This window comes from Fundulus heteroclitus, unplaced genomic scaffold (genome assembly GCF_011125445.2).
Source record: "Fundulus heteroclitus isolate FHET01 unplaced genomic scaffold, MU-UCD_Fhet_4.1 scaffold_254, whole genome shotgun sequence".
NCBI classification, from domain to species: domain Eukaryota; kingdom Metazoa; phylum Chordata; class Actinopteri; order Cyprinodontiformes; family Fundulidae; genus Fundulus; species Fundulus heteroclitus.
The window spans coordinates 12,389-26,666 of record NW_023396665.1 but is presented as its reverse complement, the minus strand read 5'-3'; the positions used below and the strand labels follow the sequence as shown (position 1 = coordinate 26,666).

The 14,278-nt window shown below is 43.1% G+C and overlaps 2 long non-coding RNA genes across 2 annotated transcripts; both read left to right on the top strand.

Annotated features, from left to right (window-relative positions):
* The first annotated feature begins 8,716 nt into the window (after positions 1 to 8,716).
* Positions 8,717 to 9,648, top strand: LOC118559261. Its single transcript, XR_004928734.1, has 3 exons — positions 8,717 to 8,898; positions 9,457 to 9,507; positions 9,612 to 9,648. It is a non-coding gene; the product is annotated as an uncharacterized LOC118559261 (long non-coding RNA).
* Positions 9,649 to 10,385: 737 nt separating this feature from the next.
* Positions 10,386 to 10,954, top strand: LOC118559255. The gene is made up of 3 exons (XR_004928726.1): positions 10,386 to 10,429; positions 10,545 to 10,673; positions 10,850 to 10,954. It is a non-coding gene; the product is annotated as an uncharacterized LOC118559255 (long non-coding RNA).
* The last annotated feature ends 3,324 nt before the right edge of the window (positions 10,955 to 14,278 follow it).

The window sequence follows — 14,278 nt, the reverse complement described above, 5'->3', positions numbered from 1 at the left end:
ATACTTCACCACTAGGTGGTCTGTAGACCAAAACAAAACCCAGTCCGTCTTTTCCTTCTCACACGTCACCTTCTATGCGCATAATTGTAAAGGACAAAAACACAGCAAAACAGCATCACCTTTCGTAGGAACATGTCTAGTGAAGAAGTAACTTACAACTTTATAGACTGGAGAACAACACGGAGAGCTGCAGTGTGATGTCATGCATAGTCCATCTGAAATATTATCTTTTGTTCTTCACATTATTTTGCTTATTGCTCCTTTAATGTTTAAAAATCTTAGCACTAAGCATTTCCTTTGTCATGGTTCATCCAGGTGTTCTCCAAGGTTTGACATTGCAGGGGTGAGCAGTGCATTGAAAACGAACAAGATCTAAATGTTTAACAATTTTTTTACAATAAAAATAAACCCAAAATACTGTACAGATAATAACAGCTAAAACCTTCTCTAAAAGTGAAACCGCATGTTAAAAATAGTTTTAAAAAAAACACCAAAACAACCCGTGTTCTCAGCAGTCAGAGGGTAGTGAGGATCAGCCGCTCCCTCTTTGCGCCCTTCTGCAGTCCACGCCCAGCTATCCATCCAGCGGTTGAGCCGGTGGGGCCAGCGTCTCCCCTGAGCCTCTTCTCCATCCCGCCTTCGTCCCTGACTCTGATGGGTTCCTCTCCATCCGGCCAATGTGCAAAGCAGCATGAGCGACAGACCCCGGCGAAGGTGCGCCCCACCATGGCCCCACTATGGCCTCTCTGCTCCCGGTTCTGGGGTTAATTTCTGCCTCTACCCAGTTTGGATCTATCCTTTTCATCGTGATGCCGGAGGACGGTGCTTCCTTCATGATGCCTCTGCTGGTTCCTCCCCATCCCATTTCATCGGCCGGCCCTTCACAGCCCGCTCTGTCCGTCTCTCCTTCTCTCTCTTCAAACTGTAGGTGTGGCCGCCCCTTTTCTTCCTGTCTCCCATCACTCATGATGGGATACACCTGTGGAATCAGTCACTGGTTAGAGGGAGGGAGGAGGAACCGGTGTCTCCTTCAAATACCATGAATACAAATGTACAACAACCATGCGACAAACCAAAGCTGAAACCTAAATATTCACATATGGGACAAAGGTGGTGCAGAGGGGCAGGATGCCGGTTTGATTCCCTGCATTATCTGCTGGTGGTGGTCAGCCTGCCTGACTGCAGTTGTAGCTACTGACATAACGCACCACTGTCAGGGTCTGAATGACTAACGTGTGAAGTGCTGTGGAGGTCCCAAGACTAGTTAAAGTGCTATATGAGTAGAAGCCATTTACCATAAAACAGCCACCTTCCTATATGTATATCTTGTTAATTATGATTTTTTTAATATTTGTTTTCTTTTTTTATATATTCTTATTGTCAGCCACACAGAGATTCAAATCTGTGTGTTGGCATTTATTGTTCTTAATGTCATATTTGATTTTCCACAAAGCATCAATGAGACCTATTTGTTTTATTTTAAAATTCCATTAACAACTTTTCATCATTAATCGAGACGAGATAAATAATGAAAAAATGCAAGCGTTACACAAAGCGTGATGATCAGAGGGCAATCTCTGCATTTTTTTGTTTTGTCTGTGTATCTGAGGAGAGGCGTCCAGAAAAACGTCCCAAAGAGCAGGCCGCTGCAGTGGCATCTGGGGAGGGGGTAACTGCGTGGTGCCAGGGACCAATCTGGGGTTATGGGTCTTTCTCAGGGACCCAGAGTGGCAGTGTGTGGGGATTGAACCCAGAACCTCTTGGACACAAGCACAACGCTCTACCCATCTGGCCCCCAATGGACTTTGATGAAGACTTCACCATATCCAAATACTTTTAGGGCTTCAAATAGAAATGAATGTGCAATAGTGCCACAGGCTTTAAAAGGTCTAAACATAATATAAAACCGCCTCCCTCTATTAAATCTTAGTAATCCATAAGATCTAATGTAAGTGTGACATTGCTGGTTATATGTCTACCACGTTTAAACCAGGACTAAATTTGATCAATCATTTCTTTAGGAGTAGTTTTAAGTTTTTTTAGCAATACAGCTAGGAATAATTTTAGTCACTTTGTAATAATGTAAATGGTCACCAATTATAAATAAGAAGCTTATCTTTTTGCAGTTTAGCGATCAGATTAATGACTCCTTGTTGGTGGAATTTGTCTAGACTCCAAACTTTCAAGATAAACTCTCAGTAAAAAGGTAAAAATTCTTTTGAAATCTTTTTATAAAATTCTGCATTGAGACCATCAATTACCCGGTGATTTATCTAATTTAAATTTGTTAATGGACATTTAAGTGTCTTCCAGAGTGATCACAGTCACCCTGTTCTTTACTATTTTTACTAATTGGCTGTATGTTGTTTAAAGAGTACATAAAATGGGTTGCTGTTTCATTAGAACATTTGGATTGAAGAAGATCTTGAAAGCTTTTCACAGAAAGTGGAAATCCAACTAGGATCTTTACAAACATTGTTATTAATTTTCAGTTTTAAAATGAACGTTACTTATTTGGCTCCTGTGGTGCTGGTTCAGGGTCTTGTGACTGTGGGCAGGACACCAGCTGAAGTGATTGGTCTTTTTTCTTTATTTTATTCCGAGAACCAATGGCGGAATTTTCTGTGAAGGTATCTTAGTAATTTGCTGCATTTTTTCATATTTTGGGCAGCCTTTATTTTCATGGCAAACATGGGAAAATGAGTGATTTGTTTGAAATCTGTCCACAGAATAAGGTGAGGTTGGATTTGAAGGATTTCACATGTTGTACATGTTGTGCATAAATTGATCTTAGCCCTGTAGCTTTAAGCTCAGCTCATTCAAGTATGACAAAAGGAAATTCATTGAATATTATAGAAAAGGGATTTGAAGGCTTTAAGGTTAACTTCTCTACATAACCACATGGCTTTGGACATGTTACTGACAACACAAAGGGGTGTCTTTAAGATTGTTAGCTCAGAGTCCTGTACTTGTGCACCCGATTCTTTATACTACCTTACTTCTGTCCAGCAGCACAGACATGACTTATTTAATTGTTAAAAGTGTTAAAAGCGATTCTATCTCAGCTAGGTTTGACAGCTGGGGTTGGTTACAGGAAGTGGATGGTAGTCAGTCTTAAGGCCCATTCATACCTCACGTAAAAGACGGATACGGATACGTGTGGAGTGTTTCATACGTTCTAACCGTTGATTTTGTCCGTACTTTGACACGAAAATTGGGAGCTTACAATTACGGACGAAATGGATCAATACGGAGCAATACTACTGGAAACGGTGGGGGCGCTATTGAGTTTGTAGTACAAAATGTCAACAAAATCACGAAGAAGGTTGTAATTCTGGGCTTTAAACAATGGCGGGATTCGAGGAACGACTTGCAGAGCTTGTCTGCCACTACCCACACATATGATGTGTCGTGTCCGGGGCACAGGGACAAACAAAAAGTTTACTTACGGAGCAAATACAACAAAATCACGTCTTGGACCGTCGCCATGTTTGATCAGTGACGAATCATTGGCGCCCAGCACTGCCACCTAGAGGAAATATTGGTTACTGCGCACCTCAACGGACGGAGGTATGAAGGAGTCAACGGATAGAACGTACGGACAGAAATACGGACGTGTAGGCCAAACGTAGGGTATGAATGGGCCTTTAGTTGGAATCCTCTCTCTTATTTTAGTGGTCGTTGCCCTGCTGGTAGTTTTGTCATCCTGTTTTATCCTCTTGGTAAAATATCTGTTATCCTTTGCGGCATCAGCCTCTTTATGGGTCAGTCTGAAGCAGTGACTGATGTCTTTCCCCAGCCTGAATCCCTAGATCATGATTTTTCTGATCTGAGTTCTGTCATGGTTCTAATTTACTTATCCCGCATGCAGAGATACTCAGGAGACCAAATCCAAGGTCTAGCGGATTATTTATAAAACAACTGGACAAAGACATTGGGATCATTGGAAGATGACGGGAAGTCAGGGTCCGGGGAGTGCAAGGTCAGGCTCTGAGAACTGAGAACTGGGGAAAACAGCAAGATCGGTGTTAGACTCGGGAAGCGAATCTTCCGCTGGAGGGATGTCGGCTTACAGACTCTGTGGGACAGGGTCGCCAGGGGCCAATCGTCCGGGCACAGGGGAAGCAAGTGGGTGCGAGGCTTGGAGGCTGGACAGTGGAGCGTGAGAAGGGTACGACAGACAAGGGCTCGCTGCTGGCCGGCTGTCAGCTGGAGATCAGACAAAGAGGTATTGGCGGGATTAGTTGCAGGAAGCACAGAGACCAGGGAGCGCTGTGCAGCGGGATCTGGAGAAGCTTGATCCTGCAGCAGAAGAGACGTGAGTTAGCGTAGGGAATGAAGAACGTCCTTTGATGTTGGCAGAACAAATCGTTCCATGAAGGTTAACACTCCCACCGAGGGCCGCATAGTGTTGGATACCTGCTGCTATGCATCTCCCCGCTCATCAGCAACCACCTGCTGAAAGAGAGAGGGAGGAAAACAGCTGCTCACTGACCGGGTGCAGCCCACAGAACCCTGAAACTAACACCAGATCGATTCTTGACAATAATATTTCCATCAGGAGTTTAAGATTCCTCCAAATTTCAACCAATGAAAAGTTGGTATGGAATTCAAGCACAGTATAATGTAATCAAGAATAATTATTGAGTTTCAGAGATCTAATAGGGTACCTGTCAAGATATTCATCCTGTGTCAAAATAACATACCCACCAAACAAAATAAACAGTGTAATGCAGACTTTTATATTGTGAAACTGTCAGTAACTTATAGTTTTTACTGTAGCCATAAGCATTTGTTGCAATGGAAAAAACAGAGTCTATGTTAATAAGAGCTACCAATGTCCATCATCATTTACCTTATGTGAAACTCCATTACCAGGGTACTTGTTGAAGCAAATGGCAACCCATGCAGACCTGTTTCTCTCATGACTGAACAGCGTTTTGTCTCTCCACTGAGATGTCCAGAAGGTGGTATCTGAGGCACAGAAGTGAGATTCTTATAGAGGAACACGGTTTCATTTCAGTCCCTTAAAGTCCAAAAAATTGCTTTTCTTTTGATATTGTCTTTGAGGCCCCTCGTGTTCAAAGAAATAAGACATAATTTGGCTTTCAGAACATTAATTTGCTGGAAAACTAGACAACAACAAAAATACACAAAATATTAATAGAAAAGTTAGAAAGTAGCTTTAGATCGGTCATGTAGCTGAAAGGCCCTCTGAAATAAGCCATTTTACCCGCCTGACATGCTTGGTTGATGCGTGGCCACAACGCCTGCCTTGCTAGCCTGTCTTCTTTACTTAAGTCCTCCATCAACTTGATTACTGCATCTCTACAAACTTAGGACTTTTTATTCATTCTTCAAAAGCCCTCTCTGTGGTGCCTTCTTGTTAATTGAACAATTACATATCACACTTGGTTTTCTTCCTTTGGACCAATTCAATGCACTGTTTCCACAATGTCATCTATGTTTAGTTTTCAGTGGGGGGCCATTTTGCCAAGTAGCTTGATCACATCTGGTCTGATGTATTCAGACATGTTCCCTTGTAGCGAAACTATTTTCTCCAACCAGAGTCCCTGTTAATGTTGCAATACTGGGCAGCATTCTCAGTATTGCAACAGGCTTCCTCCTCATTTGTTTCCCATTTGAGCCATCTATGGTCCTTCTTTTAACAGTATTCACTGGACATGCCCAGACATACCTCTCCTTTCAGCCTGTCTATGCATAAGAATTTTAACACATTTACTTTCTTCGAAACAGTCATTCAAATTATTTCATTTAATATTAATATACAAGTGCTTGAGCCTTTAACAAAAAGAAAGATAGGTAATCAACCATACATTTTTAAGTGCTTTTCTGTCATTGGCTTTTTCTTGTGTTTCTTAATGTCCATTGTTATGGCTGCAGTCAGTCCTGGCCCTATTTTCCTTGTAGGGTTGGAGAGACAGGCGTTCTGCAGGTAGTATGCATTTCCCTGATTGGTGCTCTGCTGCTTTAAAGCTGCTACGCATGCAGCAGAGAGGAGGCTCTCTTCCTGCTCTCCCTCCTCAGAACCCCATTTTAGTTTATCTTATTGTTGGGTTTTGTTAGGTTTGTTTTGCATTTGCTTATTTCTGGTTAGTAGTGATGGGTAGATGAAGCGTCATGAAGCGTTTCGACACGTTGCCAAACTGTATTGATATTGTGCCGATACTGTGTCACTGAATACTGACACCTGCTGGACTTTAAAAATCACTACAGGCAACCTGGTTGACTGAGTTAACTGACACTGATTTGATGACTTAGTATACACAATAATACAATTTAAGTCCTTGTATGTTGCATTGTATTATTTTATATCTTCATCTGAATTTGAAATATCTTAGATTTTTTTTTTAGAGACAGCCAATAAATAATGTGAACCTGTATCATAACGTAATAACCTCTAAGTAAACCTGTTGTGAATGGGGATGATTGTGGACTGGCTTTTTGTTTTTGACAAATTTTTATAAAAAAAATTTATTTTCAACGTTTTGATATTGAGTCTGTTACACTTTTTTGATATCACATCTCCAGCTGTAGAAAACAGCCTCTCACACGATGAGGCTGGAGTGCAGAGAAATTGTAATGAAAGATGGAAGAGGTTTGGACAGACTGTCTTTTGGTTTTTCCAGTACATCATAGGATCCTGGGACCCTCTGCCAAGTATCTGTGCACCTCCTGGATGGCATCAGCTGTGGACCTTTGGCTCTGCCTGTCCACTTTGATGTCAAGATGTTGCCAAATATTATGTAAAAGAACAAATTGGCACATTAGTACATGATTTTTAAACAACAAACTGCTCAATAACATGCCTGAAGTAGGGGCAGACAGCTTTTGTGAAGATGGTCCTGGCTGGGGCTCATTTGGAGTCATCAGATGATTTATTTCAATATTCTCAGCTGCACATCGCTTTTCTAACACAATGAGGGAACACTCTCAGTTCTGAACAATTTCTTTGTGCTGCTCTTCATTTTTATTCCAACAGCAGCTTTTTAACGTAGGAGACGCAGAAAACGGTATGAAATGTTACTCAGTTACAGTTTAAAGGTGTTCCATAGTCAGAGACCCAAAGGATTAATAAAATAACTACACAAAATGAAACCAATAAAAAAATATGTAACATCCTTCAATCAAACTCAAAACCACGCCTATATTTCACACCTGTCAAAAAGTGACAGCCGGAAGTCCCGCCTTCCACTTCCGGCGGAAGTCCCGCCTTCCTTAACCGGATGTTACGTCACGTCCTTAACCGGAAACCCCACCTTCTACTGTAACCGGATGTTACGTCACATCCTTATCCGGATGTCCCACCTTCTACTGTAACCGGATGTTCCGCTTTCTACCTCCAGGGGGTCGCTGTCCCGGCCCTCGGAAACCCCCTCCCTTCGACCGCGCTTAAAATATTATTTTTATTTATTATATCAATTATCATTATATGTTTTTAAATCATTTTAATTATGTAATTAATTTATGTAATATCTCGATGGTTAGGAAATGTGTTTTTCTGGGTTTTCTTATAACTAAACGGTATGATGGAATGCTTTTTGACAACTCTTGTTTTATCCGTGTGTGTGTGTGTGTGTGTGTGTGTTTTACTCAGAATATAAACTTTCACATTGCAGTATTTCATACTGCAGTATTAGGCACATTTGTCCCTCCATACAGCAAGTCTCCGTTATGGCACATCCAACTCTCCATACATCCCAGTCTCCGCGCCGCTCTGCTAATACAGCAGCAAGATAGTTTTTTTTTTTCTTTACTTCTTGCTCTAAGCAGTCGGTAAGCTCTTAACTTAAACAAAAACAAGCATTTTACAGAGCGGACCAGCTTTAAGGCACATCTAAAAAAGCAGAGAAACCCGATCTTAACTTAAAAGCATTTTACAGAGCGGACCAGATTCTACGCGGCACATCTAAAAAGCAGAGAACCCGATCTTAACTTAAAGCATTTTACACAGCGGACCAGATTCTACGCGGCACATCTAAAAAGCAGAGAAAACCCGATCTTAACTTAAAAGCATTTTACAGAGCGGAGCAGATTCTACGCGGCACAGCTAAAAAGCAGAGAAATCCGACAGCTCTCCGCAAGACGCTGAATTGAATGTGAGCGGTTCAGCTGGTCTGTTAGGGAGGAGTTTTGCTCCGCTAGCCCGCACCGCTAGTTCCAGACACCGCTGCATCTTTTGCAATCCACATCAGATCAGAGTTTTATTCGATCAGACTTTCGAGACGGGCGTGGTCAGTTTAAACCCAGCATGATCCTTCCTGTCTGTAGAATTCAAAGGATGGTTTTCCGCCCCACACAGAGCAAGTGTTGTAACAAGCACCGTTATGTAACAAGCACCGTTTCGGGTGGCGAGACGGGCGGGGACCGTGACGTGAAAGGATTGCGCCTTTTCCAATCAACATTGCCAGAAGCGCCTTATTCAGACAAATTTTAAACCCAGCGGGACACATCCTGCCGTCTGTAGAATTCAAGGGATGTTATGCCGCCCTGCCGCCGTGCAAGGTGCTATTTCAAACACCTATACGGGGATGAGACTAGGCGGGGTCGTGACGAAGCAATCTGTAAACAATGCTGAGGAGATGGTCGATTATGCTAGTGTACAGCTGTCGCGACATCCTGGCCTAGTAAACATGTCGCTGGCGGGGTTTAACGATCGGACGATGTGGCTATTGTTTCGGCTACCTTGGGGGTACCTGCGTGAATCCCGCCCTCAATTCAAACCTTTGCTATAAGGCGTCCGGTGGACACCCCTTTCACAGACACAGGCGGCTTAAACGTGCATCATGTCCGGAGGTCGTTCTTCATCTGTTGCAGCAGCCCAGGTCCATAATGCGGGATTGACGTTGACCCAGGAGTTCAACGAGATTTTCGCTGGTAAGTTACTGCTTTAATTTTAATCTTTAGCCGCTTTTTAAGGTGTTTTTAACAGAGTTTATTCTCTGCTGGATGGGCTTTGTGTGTTATAACTACAAGTCTCTGCTGTTTTTAGAGTTTTAGCACAAATTCAGCAGGGGTGAAAGGCTGTGTTTAGCACAAGGGGCTAGCACTTTTATTGTTCAAGTTACCTGTTTTATTGCTATGTGTTTCATTGTTTGCTGGATGGGCTTTGTGTGTTTTAAAGCGGGCAACTACAAGGCCTCTGCTGTTTTTAGAGTTTTAGCACAAATTCAGGGGTGAAAGGCTGTGTTTAGCACAAGGGGCTAGCACTTTTATTGTTCAAGTTACCTGTTTTTATTGCTATGTGTTTCATTGTTTGCTGGATGGGCTTTGTGTGTTATAAGCGGGCAACTACAGGCCTCTGCTGTTTTTAGAGTTTTAGTCTGAATTCTGAGGTAAGGCTTTGAATAGCAGTTTCAGTCATTGTTGGCCTGCTTGCAGAAGTATATATCTTCCATTGCTGTTATTACAATATATTTTATTTATTTGTTTCAGCGCCAACAACTGCTGAACTACAAGACCTAGATTTTACACTAACGGATATTGGTAAGATGTGATTCAGCCTTGTATTAAAGTATATTTTTATTAAAATCACAGTCTTTAAAATACTAATACTATGTTTCAACCATTGTTATTTTTCTGTATTCCAGATCTTACCGACAAAGGGTTAATTGACGAGCGTTACGGTTTGTCCGAACCAGCCAAATCAGAATGACTTCCACAAAGAGCTAGCGGTGATACAGCCTGGATCGAGCAGAGCACAACGCCCAGTGAAGCAAGATTGTGTCCGAAGCCATTCAAACCCAAGTGTGTTCCACGGAGAGCTAGCGGTGACACAGCCTGGATCGAGCAAGAGCACAAACGCCCAGTGAAGCAAGATTGTGTCCGAAAGCCATTCAACCCAAGTGTGTTCCACGGAGAGCTAGCGGTGACACAGCCTGGATCGAGCAGAGCACAAACGCCCAGTGAAGCAAGATTGTGTCCGAAGCCAGTCAAACCGAGTGTGTTCCGCAAAGAGCCAGCGGTGATACAACCTGGACCGAGCAGACCACATACGCCCCGTAAAGGAAGATTGAGTTTAGCTAAAAGGAGGCTCCCAGCAGAAATAGCTGCTCAGAACACATCAACACCAAAGCGGCAGAGGACTGAAGAACATAACGGGTCAGTTGTTGTAATAAGTTCTCCAGAGACATCAGAGCACCACGATCGCTTCCCCGAGGAAGCTCCCCGGCTCACCACGTCACACGGCCTCCCTCGAAACGTTAATCAGGGACAACGCTTCCTGCAGCACGTAAGTTAACTATTATAAGTCTCAAACTAACTCTGATGGTACATTTTCTGAATTAGTCCGGCTCATTAGTGTATTTATTCATTTACCCACAGTAACACCCCGCCGTGACATTGTTGCTCAAGCACTCTTTAACGGCTGGAATACAGCCTCATCCCGATACATTTGGCCAGACGGACGGTAAGCATGCAAGTGTTCTATGCTATATGTTATTATTATTTATTTATCATTTCTTCTTCTTCATGTATTACCTTGTTTAAAAAAGGTTGTCTCTCCCTGCTTACTATTTCTACAGTAACAATTCAGTCTGTACACCAGAATAATGACGCCGAGCTAATAGCAGCAGCAGCAGAAGCGGAAACGGCAGCATCAGAAGCATCAGCACATGATCGGTCTCGTCCTGCCTCATCTGCTCAGCACCCTGGTGAGTTTGTGGTGCTGTTGGTAACACACTGGCAGTGAAACGGTAGGGTTGCAGTTCTAAACTGCAGCCCTTGTAACCCTTAGCCTATTTTTATTTATTCTTTTCTGTCATCTTTTTCTTTTCGTGTATTACCCCCGTTTTAAAACTCTGTCACCGTCTGCTTATTTTAATTGTAGTAGCACAGGTCATCCGCCGTGACGCAGGAAAACACAAGAAGAGGCGGAGTCTCAGAAGCCTGTGTTCGTCAGTCCTGAGAGTTCAGCAAAACTTCAAGCAGTTAATCATCAAGAGCGGATGCGACTGGTCCAATTATTGATGGTACATCTTAAGTTCAATGCTTTCAAAGAATTTGTTTGTAATATAATACTTTTTTTATTCAATACTCATTATGTACGATAAAATTAATTATATATATTTTTTTCATTCTTTATTACAGCCGCTGCATGGGCAGTAACGCATATGCCAGTTGCTACGGGACGGTCAAGCTGCCCTCTACCGCCGGAAAACTGCTGCGCTTCTGAATTACTGCGAGACTCTGATGGTTGAACTGGTTGATGCCAGTACCGTTAACCAGCTAAGTTGTAACCTGTTTAAAAAAAAAAAAAAAAAAAAAAAAAATGGAAAGTCAACAAATCAGAGAGGCTCTGGATGGAATTGTTGAGGCTGTAAATCAACTTCGGAATCTCCCTGTTCAGCATGCAACCGAATCTGTAAATCTTACCCCAGGATCTCCTGTCAGACTTCAGGGGCAGACTGATCCGGATTGGGATTCTGAGACGGTTTCTATGGTTAGAACAAAACCGTTGGCGAGCTAAATGATTCTTTCTCTCAATCAATCACGTGTTTGAACGACTCGCTAGAATTTCAACAACGAGTTACAAATGTTTTAAGTGATATCACCCAAATGGTTAACGACCTCCGGAATATACCAGTTCAGCAGGGTCTGGGGTTTGCGGATTTAAATCCAGGTAATTCACCAGATAGACAGCAGGGTCATACACACTCGGGTTCGAATTATGAGCGTTTATCATCACTAGAACAAGCTATCCATCAATTAAATGTTTCTGTCTCTCAAACATTTACCTCCAATCCTACAAGCCTTCAATTCCCGCAGCAAGGTGGTCATTTAAATCAAAGTGAAAGAGGTGAAAATGATCGGTCTGGTTCTTCGCATACTGTTTTGCAGAATCCCTCATCCAGTTCCCCTCAACAGCCATGCTCGAGCCCATCTGTCGTTCCCACGTCTAACCCAGAGGATCAGCCAAGCACGAGTCAGTCTCAGCCAGCTGTTAACCCCGGCATTCAACGGGAGCGATTTAATGTAACAGAAATAAGACGTCCTTATCAGCGTGACAGCTTCACGACCCGGTGAAATTCCTAACCCCGCCGAATTTTAACACACAGGTTTATCATCTTCTCACAGAGCTGGCGGACTCTGTTACACGTTCAGCATCACGCAATGATGTTGTACAGCTTGAATTAAGCGGCGAAGGTTTTCCCGTCATACAGTGGTTCAGGTAAATGATGACGGTGATTCAGTTCTGCCTGCATTTCTGGAATTTTTAGACGAGTTAACACAGTCTAATGAAGAATTGCCAGGACCTGAAAACTTGGAAATAGTACTTCAGATTGTAACGAAACCCTCACGGCGGTGCTAAACGTAAGGCGACAAAGACGTTGGGACTGTGAGCTGATTCATAAAAAAAGACGTCACCTCTATATTGTTGAAAATGCTTCTAATCAGCTCTGCTTTGCTGCCAGTCTAGCACATCTTTGTAACCCTGCTTTTACAGACGCCCAAGCCATGCATCAAGCCTCACTGTGGCAACGGACAGCCGCCTCACTGAGCAAACTCCTGTGACTTTCAGCGACGTGCATAAATTTGAAGAGATAGTCAATAGGAAAATTGTTGTTTTCTTTAAAGACGACAAGGAGGCAGTGCTTCGTAAATTTCAGACAGGCTTTTCAGATCGTTCAAATCCCCTTTCCTGCTTTTGTTCAAAAGTCATTATTATGGGAATAAAGAGTCTCACAGGTTTCACAGGCTCGAGGCAACATTTGTGGGTACTGCTTTAGCGGTTACGACAACATTGGCACGCATAGCTGTAAGGGTCACTGCTCGGTATGCCTCGACTCAAATTGTACTCTCCAGCAATACAGCCCTGTGCAGTGCATAGATTGTAAACGAATCTGTCGTAATTCCATCTGCTTAGCTAACACAGAGAACCCACACTGAGACCTAAACTTGGTAAGCTCGTAAGTAACTGTGACACGACAAAGTTCTGCCCTGTGTGTAAACAGCTTTATTTTGTAGCCGCAGGTGGACAGAGCAAGCCCCACGATTGTTCAACAAAGTGCACGGTCCTGTCGTCAGAAAGTGCCTCACGGTGCAGATGTCACGTTAAACGATCATCTGTGCTATATTCAACCGACCCTGACTGATGCGCAACTCCGCGATAAGCTAGTTTTTTATGATTTTGAAACTTTTACAGATCAAACTGGAAAACATATCCCGTATCTTGTAAGCACAAAAACCTTGGCTGGGGATGTTTGGGTGTTCTTATGGTTTGAACTGCGTCAGGGATTTTCTGCTTCATTTTAGAAAACCTCGGTTCAGAGGTCATTCTTTTCTTGCCCACAACAGTCGTGGGTTTGACTCATACTTGATTCTAAGTGAGATGGTTAAACTCGGCATCAAACCGTTCTTGATCACACAGGGGAGTAAAATCCTTTGTTTTACTGAGCCTGATTACAGTCTTAAATTTATAGACAGTCTATCGTTCCTTACAATGAAACTCAGTCAAATGCCAAAAGCGTTAGGTTTTACTGATCACTGTAAGGGTTTTTTTCCCTCACTTGTTCTCCTCTGAGAAGACATTGAACTACATCGGCCCCGCTCCCTCCACCCAGCTTCTACGCTGTGGAGCATATGAGCCCTGCTGAGCAGGAGCGTTTCACCGTTTGGTACAACGAGGCCTCTAAGCATCCCTTTGACTTAAAAAAGAAGCTCTCTATTATTGTCAGAATGATGTGGAAATTCTCTTCAGGGCTTGTGTGAAATTCAGAGAAGAGTTCTTTAAAGAGACAAACGTCGATCCTTTTAAAAGCATCACCATAGCAGCAGCCTGTATGAATGTTTCACAGCAAATTTTCTTCCGCCTAGCACACTAGCCATACCTTCCCCTGTGGATTATCGGCGTCAGTGCAAGACTTTTTCAGACGCCTCCATTCAATGGCTGGAGTGGGTAGCTGCTGAACGGGGCATTTTCATTCAACATGCTCTTACTAACCGAGGTGAAATGAAACTGGGGCCGTATTATGTGGACGGATACGCGGAGGTCCCGAGGCGTTCGAACTGTAATTTGAGTTTAATGGCTGCTTTTACCATGGGTTGTCCTGAATGTTTTCCAGCCGACCAGACGTGCCCGCTCAGAGGAGTCTGCTATGAAAGGTTCCATGCAGCTACCATCGAGAGAGCCAGGGTATTGCAGTCGGTTTACGGGGTGCGCCTGGAGGTTATGTGGGAGCATAGCTGGGATTTAATGAAGGCGTCACACTCTGGTCTCAAAAGGTTTTCTGGACTGTTTCAGTGCCCCGGCACCTCT